The following is a 9,779-nucleotide window of genomic DNA, read 5'->3' as shown; positions in this document are numbered from 1 at the left end:
TGAATATTGACTCCCAATCCATTAGTCATTCCTTACAAAAATATCGCCCGGTACGCATGATAAATATTTTTACAATCATCAATGATCGTTAAGTCAACTTTTTGTTAATGGGCAAGATGATGGCTTGTTTGACTCGGGTAAATATCCCATTGCACCTTCACTTGAGAATTTAATATTATTCTCTTTAAAAGGTTTCGATCCATAGGTCATCTGCATCCTTAACATGTTTCAAGCATGCATATCCATTTTTTAAACATGTGTAGAAAAATATCTTTCTTATAAAATTAAGAGCTATTAGGGTTCAACTAGTGGAATTTCCAAAACTTGGATAACAAAACTTTTGTGTTCATTTATGGTGCGTGAATAAATTTTCATTACTTACATTTCTTATTGCTTTAAATTCTTTAAATTCTTAAACTCTAAAATTTTCATTATGTTGTGATCTGTTTGCGTTTTATCTCTTTTTTTGTGTACGAGATGAAGGGAAAGTGAAAACTCAAGTTTTGATTGAAGAAAAAAGTATACATGTAAAATGGAAATGTACAATGCACAAATGTAGACAGATATAATTACAAAAAGTGTCTTTAATTTTTAGGGATAATAAACTCTTTTTAGTTTTTATATATCAGGTTTTGGAAACGTTAGGAAAAGGGAGAGGCGGGAGATTTTTAACTTAGTGTTGACTCCCAATCCATAAGTCATTCCTTACTAAAATATAGCCCATTACGCATGATAAATCACTCTACAATCATCTATGATCGTTAGGTCAGCTTATTGTAAATGGGCAAAATAATGGCTTGTTTGACTCGGGTAATTATCCCACCGCACCGTCACTTGAGAATAAAATGTTATTCTCTTTAGAAGGTTTGGATCCATAGGTCATTTGCATCTTTAATATGTTTCAAGCACACATTTCCATTTTTGAAAACGTGTAGAAAAATCTCTTTCTTATAAAATTTTGAGCTATTAGGGTTGAACTAGTGAAAATTCCCAAACTTGGATAACAAAACTTTTTTGTTTCTTTGTGGGGTGTGAATAATTTTTCTTATCTTACATTTTTTATTACTTTAAGTTATTTCCATACATAAACTCTAAAATTTGCATTTTGTTGTGATGTATTTGCCTTTTATCTCTTTTTTTGTCTACGAGATGAAGGGAAAGTGAAAACTAAAGTTTTCATTTGACAAAAAAGTATACATCTAAAATAGAAATGCACAATGCACAAATGTAGTGAGAGATAATTCCTAAAAGTGTCTATAATTTTTAGGGATTGTAAACTCTTTTTAGTTTTTATATATCGGGTTCTGCAATCGTCGGGAAAAGGGGGAGGCGGGGGAATTTTAACTGAGTGTTGACTCCCAATCCATTAGTCATCCCTAACCAAAGTATACCCGTTACGCATGACAAATCACTTTACAATCATCTATGATCATTATGTCAGTTTTATGTAAATGGGCAAAATAATGGCTTGTTGGATTCAGGTAAATATCCCATCGTAGCTTCACTTGAGAATTTAATGTTATTCTTTTCCAAAGGTTTCTATCCATAGGTCATTTGCATCTTTAACTTGTTTCAAGCATGCATATCCATTTGATAAAACATGTGTAGAAAAATCTCTTTCTTATATAATTATGAGCTATTAGGGTTGAAGTAGTGGAATTTCCCAAACTTGGATAACAAAACTTTTGTGTTAATTTTTGGTGTGTGAATAAATTTTCTTTACTTACATTTTTTATTGCTTTAAATTCTTTAAATATATAAACTCTAAAATTTTCATTTTGTTGTGATCTATTTGCGTTGTATCTCTTTTTTTGTTTACGAGATGAAGGGAAAGTGAAAACTCAAGTTTTGATTGAAGAAAAAAGTAACATCTAAAATGGAAATGCACAATGCACAAATGTAGAGAGAGATAATTCCTAAAAGTGACTGTAATTTTTAGCGATTGTAAACTCTTTTTAGTTTTAATATATAAGGTTTTGCAATCGTCGGGAAAAGGGGGGGGGGGGGGGGGGGGGGGGGGGGGGGGGGGGGGTATTTTAACAGAGTGTTGACTCCCAATCCATAACTTATTCCTTAAAAAAATATAGCCCGTTACGCATGATAAATCACTTTACAATCATCTATATCGTTTGGTCAGCTTTTTGTAAATGGGCAAAATAATGGCATGTTTGACTCGGGTAAATATCCCACCGCACCTTCTCTTGAGAATTTAATGTTAATCTCTTTAAAATGTTTGGATCCATAGGTCATTTTCATCTTTAACATGATTGAAGCATGTGTATCCATTTTTTAAAACATGTGTAGCAAAATCACTTTTTTAAAAAATTACGAGCTATTAGGGTTGAACTAGTGGAATTTTCCAAACTTGGATAACGAAACTTTTGTGTTCATTTGTCGTGTGTGAATAAGTTTTCTTTAAATACATTATTCATTGGTTTAAATTATTTCCATACATAAACTCTAAATTTTTCATTTTGTTGTTATCTATTGGCCTTTTATCTCTTTTTTTGTTCACGAGATGAAGGGAAAGTGTAAACTCAAGTTTTGATTTATGGCAAAAGTATACATCAAAAATGGAAATGCACAATGCACAAATGTAGAGAGAGATAATTCCAAAAATTGTCTGTAATTTTTAGGGATTGCAAACTCTTTTTAGTTTTTATATATCAAGTTGTGCAAACCTCTGGAACGGTGGCAAGCAGGGGTTTTAAACTGAGTGTTGACTCCCAATCCATTAGTCATTCCTTACAAAAATATAGGCCGTTATGCATGATAAATATTTTCACAATCATCAATGATCGTTAGGTCAACTTTTTGTAAATGGGCAAAATAATGACTTATTTGACTCGGGTAAATATCCCACCGCACCTTCACTTGAGAATTTAATGTTATTCTCTTTAAAAGGTTTCAATCCATAGGTGATTTTCATCTTTAATGTTTCAAGCATGCATATCCTTTTTTTAAAACATGTGTAGAAAAATCTCTTTCTTATCAAATTAAGAGCTATTAGGGTTTAACTAGTGGAATTTCCCAAACTTGGATAACAATACTTTTGTTTTCATTTGTGGTGTGTGAATAAATTTTCTTTACTTACATTTGTTATTTCTTTACATTCTTTCCATACATAAACTCTGCAATTTTCATTTTTTTGTGATCTATATGCCTTTTATCTCTTTTCTTGTTTACGAGATGAAGGGAAAGTGAAAAATCAAGTTTTTATTTAAGAAAAAGTATACATCTCAAATAGAAATGCACATTGCACAAATTTAGAGAGAGATAATTCCTAAAAGTGTCTGTAATTTTTAGGGATTGAAAACTCTTTTTAGTTTTTATATATCAGGTTTTGCAATCATGGGGAAAAGGGGGAGGCGGGGCATTTTTAACCGAGTGTCGACTGCTAATCCATAAGTCATTCCTTATAAAAATATAGCATGTTACACATGATAAATCACTTTAAAATCATCTATGATCGTTAGGTAACCTTTATGGGCAAAATAATGGCTGGTTTTACTCTGGTAAATATCCCACCGAACCTTAAGTTGAGAATATAATGCTATTCTCTTTAAAAGGTTTCGATCCATAGGTCATTTGCATCTTTAACATGTTTTGAGCATGCATAGCCATTTTTTTAAAACATGTGTAGAAAAAAACATTTCTTATAAAATTACGAGCAATTAGGGTTGAACTAGTGAAATTTCCCAAACTTGGATATGAAAAATTTTGTGTTCATTTGTGGGGTGTGAATAAATTTTCTCTACTTATATATAGTATTTCTTTAAATTATTTCCATACATAAACTCTAAAATTTTCATTTCGTTGTGATCTATTTGCCTTTTATCTCTTTTTTAGTTTACGATATGAAGGGAAAGTAAAAACTCAAGTTTTGATTTAAGAAAAAAGTATACATCCAAAATGGAAATGCACTATGCAAAAATGTAGAAAGAGATAATTCATAAAAGATTATGTAATTTTTAGTGATAGTAAACTCTTTTTAGTTTTTATATATCAGGTTTTGAATCGTAGGGAAAAGGGGGAGGTGGCGGATTTTTAACTGAGTGTTGACTCCCAATCCATAAGTCATTCCTTACAAAAATATAGCCCATTACACATGATAAATCACTTTAAAATCATCATTGATCGTTAGATCAGTTTTTTTGTAAATGGGCAAAATAATGGCTTGTTTGACTTGGGTAAATATCCCACCGTACGTTCACTTGAGAATTTAATGTTATTCTCTTTAAATAGTTTCTATCAATAGATCATTTGCATCTTTAACATGTTTCAAGCATGCATATCCATTCTTTCAAACATGTGTAGAAAACTCTCTTTCTTAAAAATTACCGATCTATTAGGGTTGAACTAGTGGAATTTCCCAAACTCCAATAACAAAACTTTTGTGTTCATTTGTGGTGTGTGAATAAATTTTCTTTACTTACATATATTATTTCTTTATATTCTTTCCATACATTAACTTTAAAATTTTCATTTTGTTGAGATCTTTTTGCCTTTTATCTCTTTTGTTGTTTACAACATGAAGGGAAAGTGAAAACTCGTGTTTTAATTTAAGAAAAAATTATATATCCAAAATGGAAGTGCACTATGCACAAATGTAGAGCAAGATAACACCAAAACTTTTCTGTGCTTTTTAGGGATTGTAAACTCTTTTTAGTTTTTATATATCAGGTTTTGCAATCGTCGGGAAAAGGGGGAGGCGGGCGATTTTAACTGAGTGTTTACTCCCAATCCAAAAGTCATTCATTACAAAATAAAGCCCGTTACGCATGATAAATATATTTACAATCATCTATGATCGTTAGGTCAACTTTTTGAAAATGGGCAAAATAATGGCTTGCTTGACTCGAGTAAATATCCCACCGCACCATCACTTGAGAATTTAATGTTATTCTCCTTAAAATTTGTGGATCCATAGGTCATTTGCATCTTTAACATGTTTCACTCATGCATATCCATTTTTTAAAAAATATGTAGAAAAATCTCTTTCTTATAAAATTCCGAGCTATTAGAGTTGCCTTAGTGGAATTTTCCAAACTTGAATAACAAAACTTTTGATTTCATTTGTGGTGTGTGAATAAATCTTCTTTATCTACATTTGTTATTGCTTTAAATTCATTCCTTACATAAACCCTAAAATTTTCATTTTGTTGTGATCTATAGGCCTTTTTCTCTTTTTTTTGGTCCATGAGATGAAGGGAAAGTGAAAACTCAAGTTTTGATTTATGAAAAAAGTATACATCTAAAATGGAAATGCACAATGCAAAAATGTAGAGAGAGATATTTCCAAAAATGTCTGTAATTTTTAGGGATTGTAAACTCTTTTTAATTTTTATATATCAAGTTGTGCATACGTCGGGAAACGTGGCAAGCGGGGGATTTTTAACTGAGTATTGACTGCCAATCCATTAGTCATTCCTTACAAAAATATAGCCCATTTCTCATGATAAATATTTTTTCAATCATCAATGATCGTTAGGTCAACGTTTTGTGAATGGGAAAATAATGACTTGTTTGACTTTAGTAAATATCCCACCGCACCTTCACTTGATAATTTAATGTTATACTCTTTAAAAGGTTTCGATCCATAGGTCATTTGCATCTTTAACATGTTTCAGGCATGCATATCCATTTTCTAAAACATGTGTAGAAAAATCTCTTTCTTATATAATTAAGAGCTATTAGGTTTTAACTAGTGGAATTTCCCAAACTTGGATAACAAAACTTTTGTGTTCATTTATGGTGTGTGAATAAATTTTCTTTACTAAAATTTCTTATTGCTTTAAATTCTTTCCATACATAAACTCTACAATTTTCATTTTGTTGTGATCTATATGGCTTTTACCTCTTTTTTTGTTTACGAGATGAAGGAAAACTGAAAACTCAAGTTTTGATTTAAGAAAAAAGGATACATCTAAAATGGAAATACACATTGCACAAATTTAGAGAGAGATAATTCCAAAAAGTTTTTGTAATTTTTAGCGATTGCAAACTCGTTTTAGTTTTTATATATCAGGTTTTGCAATCGTCAGGAAAAGGGGGAGGCAGGGGATTTTTAACTGAGTGTTGACTGCTGATAGATGCCATATTTTGACATGAGAACTAGGTTAATTATAATAGAATAACCTTTATAATTGTATTATGGGTAGTTACTTATCGGTTTTCAAATGAAATGAGCATTTATTGAATTTGGCATTAATCACTGTCGATATTGCATATTTCTCTCTCCTGAATTATATTTCATTATTTTTTTAGTCTTATTTCTTCCTGAAATGCTTTTTATAGATTCAATTATGGAATTTCAGGAGAATTTGGGTGGAGAAGAAGATATTTACCAAAATGCCCTTAGTGAAATGGAGGTAATTTCTAGGGCAAATCGTTTTAAAATAAGAAAATCATATTTAAAGAAGAAGAGGGGCGTGAAGAGAAGGAGAGCGTAAAGAGAAGAGGAGTAGAGACCAAAAGGGAGGACTTTGACCGGAAACAGGGGAGGACCCGACAGGAGTTCCCCACCGCTGTTTGCCGGCCAAGACCTTTCGCCACCGTCGTCCACCGTCGTTCACCACCATCAGGCAACCGAGAACAGACCCGAGGAGAGCTCGAGAGAGTCTCCGTCGCGGCGAGTTCGACGCTGCCATTCTTTGCTCGCCAGCCCGGGAGGGGATCCGAGAGGGCTTCTCCGGCGCCACTTCCGTTTTCAGACCATCCTCCGGCGTCGTTTACATATTCCGACCAGTCCCGGAGCCATTCCGACTCTAACCGAGACTCGAGAGAGCCGGTTAGAGAACGTCAGCTCTGTTTCGCTCTTCGCCGGACATTACCTCCGGCCGTCGGCTTCTAACCGTCGTCGCCAGCGTCGTCTCTACCTCCGGCCACTCACTATTGCTACCCGACGCCACCAATTTCCAGAAATCGCAGCACCCGTGAGAACGAGTTGCTGCCCGAGCGAGAGGAGGAAGAAGGGGAGTAATTCGTCATTATTGAATTTGATTTTTTATATGGTTTGAACTTAGGTTTTGAATGTTAATTGAATCTGATTTGATAATTAAGGTTTATTTAAGATTTGTTTTCTTGATATTTGATTAAATTAGCTAATTAGGGTAAGATTATAATTGAGGTTGGATTTTGGTATTTTAATCCGATTTCTGTCTTTAACTCTAGGCGCCCAAGAGGGGCTAGACGCAAGGATTGAGAATCCGGATTCGTGGTTACGTGGCGCTCGAGAGAGGCACGAATCACGGTAAAATCCAGAGTTGACGTTTCCTGTTGTGCACGTAGTTAATTAAATTATTGCTTGATAATTTAGGAAGTAGTTAATTAAAATATTGCTTGATAATTTAGGATATAATTAGTGTTTAGTTCAGATTAATTCATCATATTTGGTTAGGCTAGTTGACTGAAGAATACACAACATTCAATCCTCCCTGTGGATATGACCCTCGCTTACTGCTAGATTACATGAACGATTCGTACGCTTGCGAGGTATAAAAGTCGATGTAACTAAAATTCTACATCAAGTTTTTGGCGTCGTTGCCGGGGAGGCACGTATTAAGTGTATTTCTTTGTTCTCCATAGTCTTAGGTTAGATTTTATTTTATTTTATTTTTGCTTTTATTTTTATTTTTTTTTATTTTTTTTGCTTTCATAATTTTAGTTTGGTATTTTTTATGAAATTATTTTTATTTCTTCTAGTTAGTTCATATTTTTAGTAGCGAGTTTGTTAGCTTAATTTGATAGTTCATTTTGTTTCTTTTTGTGTTTTTATGCACGGGCGCCGCTCCCTAGGTGGACCATTAGCTCCCTTTGTTGAAGAGGTAGAACATATTTGTAGGAAAACACCCGAAGTCAAGTTAGGAGCTACCATGGCCAATCAGGGCGAACCATTACAGTTACCTGCAGCAGGTGACCGTAGAGCCCTGAGGGATTATTCTATCCCATCCCACTTCACATCACCTTCTTGCATTATATTGCCACCCACTACTGCCGCCAGTTATGAGTTGAAACCGGGTGTGATCCAACTCCTCCCTACATTCTATGGGTTGGATAAGGAGGACCCATATTACCACATCAAGGAATTCTTAGATATTTGTGCAACTTTTAAATTCCAGAATTTCTCAGATGACTCTATCCGGTTAAGACTTTTTCCATTTTCACTTAAGGATAAGGCCAAGTCTTGGCTTAATTCCTTGGAGGTGGGCAGCATTACTTCATGGGACACGTTAGTCACAAAATTTTTGTCCAAGTACTTTCCCATTCAGAGAACTACAGCCCTCAGGAGAGAAATCTCCAACTTTATGTAGCAGGAGGGTGAACACTTTTATGAGGCTTGGGAGAAATGGAAGGATTTGATTCGTAGGTGTCCGCATCATGGGTTTGAGAAATGGCATTTAGTGCAATACTTTTATCAAGGTCTTACACCCCAGGTTAGATCCATGGTAGACGCAACGAGTGGCGGGAGTTTGATGGGTAAGAGTGCTAGTGAGGCGTGGGACTTCTTTGAAACGTTGAGTGATCAATCTCAGCAATGGGGTTCGTCATTTAATGTTGATAGGAGATCCCACGAAACCAAAAGAGGGGGTCTCTACGAGGTTAGTGAAACACCTATGCTCATGGCCAAGATTGAGGGGTTGACTAGAAAAATTGATGCCCTTATGGTGTCCAAGAGTTCACCTGCTCCTAACCCATCTACTGTCTGTGCCATATGCTCTGGTTCATCTCATCCCACACAAATGTGTCCATCTAGTTCATCCTACCCAGAGCTCATTGAGGACTTGAATGCAGTCCAGAATTTTCATAGACCAAACCGGAACGATCCTTTTTCAGAAACATATAATCCGGGTTGGGCTAGGCACCCAAATTTCTCATGGTCCAAGGGCACACGGGTTGGGGGTCCTCCAGGTTTTACTCAACCCCAAGCTCCGCGCCCACACTTCACCCAACAACCATTGATTCCACAAAAACCTTCACTTGAGGATACACTTCAATTATTCATGCAGAATACACAGTCCTCCATTGCCAAACTTGAAATGCAAGTGAGTCAGTTGGCCAGCCACATGAGTGAACAAGCACAAAATAGACTCCCAAGTCAAACCATTCCTAACCCCAAAATCACACATGAGAGTGAGTTGAGTTCCAAACCCCACCATGAGCAAGCAAAAGCCATAACCACCCTTAGGAGTGGTCGTGAGTTGAACAATGGGGTAGGGACCACTAAGTCTAAGGAGTCAAAGGATGACAATGGGGACACATCATTGAGTGACGAACCTCCAAGTTCTCCACCAACAGCCAAGCAGATCCCTAACCAAGTCCCACTAGCTCCTTATCCGCAGCGGTTATCGGGCCCACCTAGGAAAGGAGATAGCATGCATGAAACGTTGGAACTGTTTAGTAAGGTTCACATTAACATTCCACTTCTTGATGCTATTAGGCAAGTCCCTGCCTATGCCCGATTTTTGAAAGACCTTTGTACACAGAAGAGAAAACAACATGTTAACAAAAAGGTCTTTCTTACTGAGAATGTAAGCTCAATTCTGAAGCACAACACTCCTCCTAAAGTTAAAGATCCTGGATGTCCCACAATTTCATGTGTCATTGGTGAACATACCATCCAGAGAGCTCTTCTTGACTTAGGAGCAAGTGTGAATTTGCTTCCTTTCTTTGTGTACCAGCAATTAGGTTTGGGGGAATTGAAGCCTACCCCCATCACACTTCAACTAGCTGACCGTTCTGTCAAGATACCACGAGGAATAGTTGAAGATGTTTTGATA

At 35.4% G+C, this 9,779-nt stretch overlaps 1 non-coding gene across 1 annotated transcript; it reads right to left on the bottom strand.

Moving 5' to 3' along the window:
- Positions 1 to 8,279: 8,279 nt before the first annotated feature.
- Positions 8,280 to 8,386, bottom strand: LOC137966802 (small nucleolar RNA R71). The gene has a single exon (XR_011116292.1). It is a non-coding gene; the product is annotated as a small nucleolar RNA R71 (small nucleolar RNA).
- Between the last annotated feature and the right edge of the window lie 1,393 nt (positions 8,387 to 9,779).

Source organism: Aristolochia californica, unplaced genomic scaffold (genome assembly GCF_029961685.1).
Source record: "Aristolochia californica isolate CCGP_79_NKW_82.1479 unplaced genomic scaffold, dmAriCali1.0.hap1 SCAF_5, whole genome shotgun sequence".
Classification (NCBI taxonomy): domain Eukaryota; kingdom Viridiplantae; phylum Streptophyta; class Magnoliopsida; order Piperales; family Aristolochiaceae; genus Aristolochia; species Aristolochia californica.
This window is presented reverse-complemented; position numbering and strand designations above follow the sequence as displayed.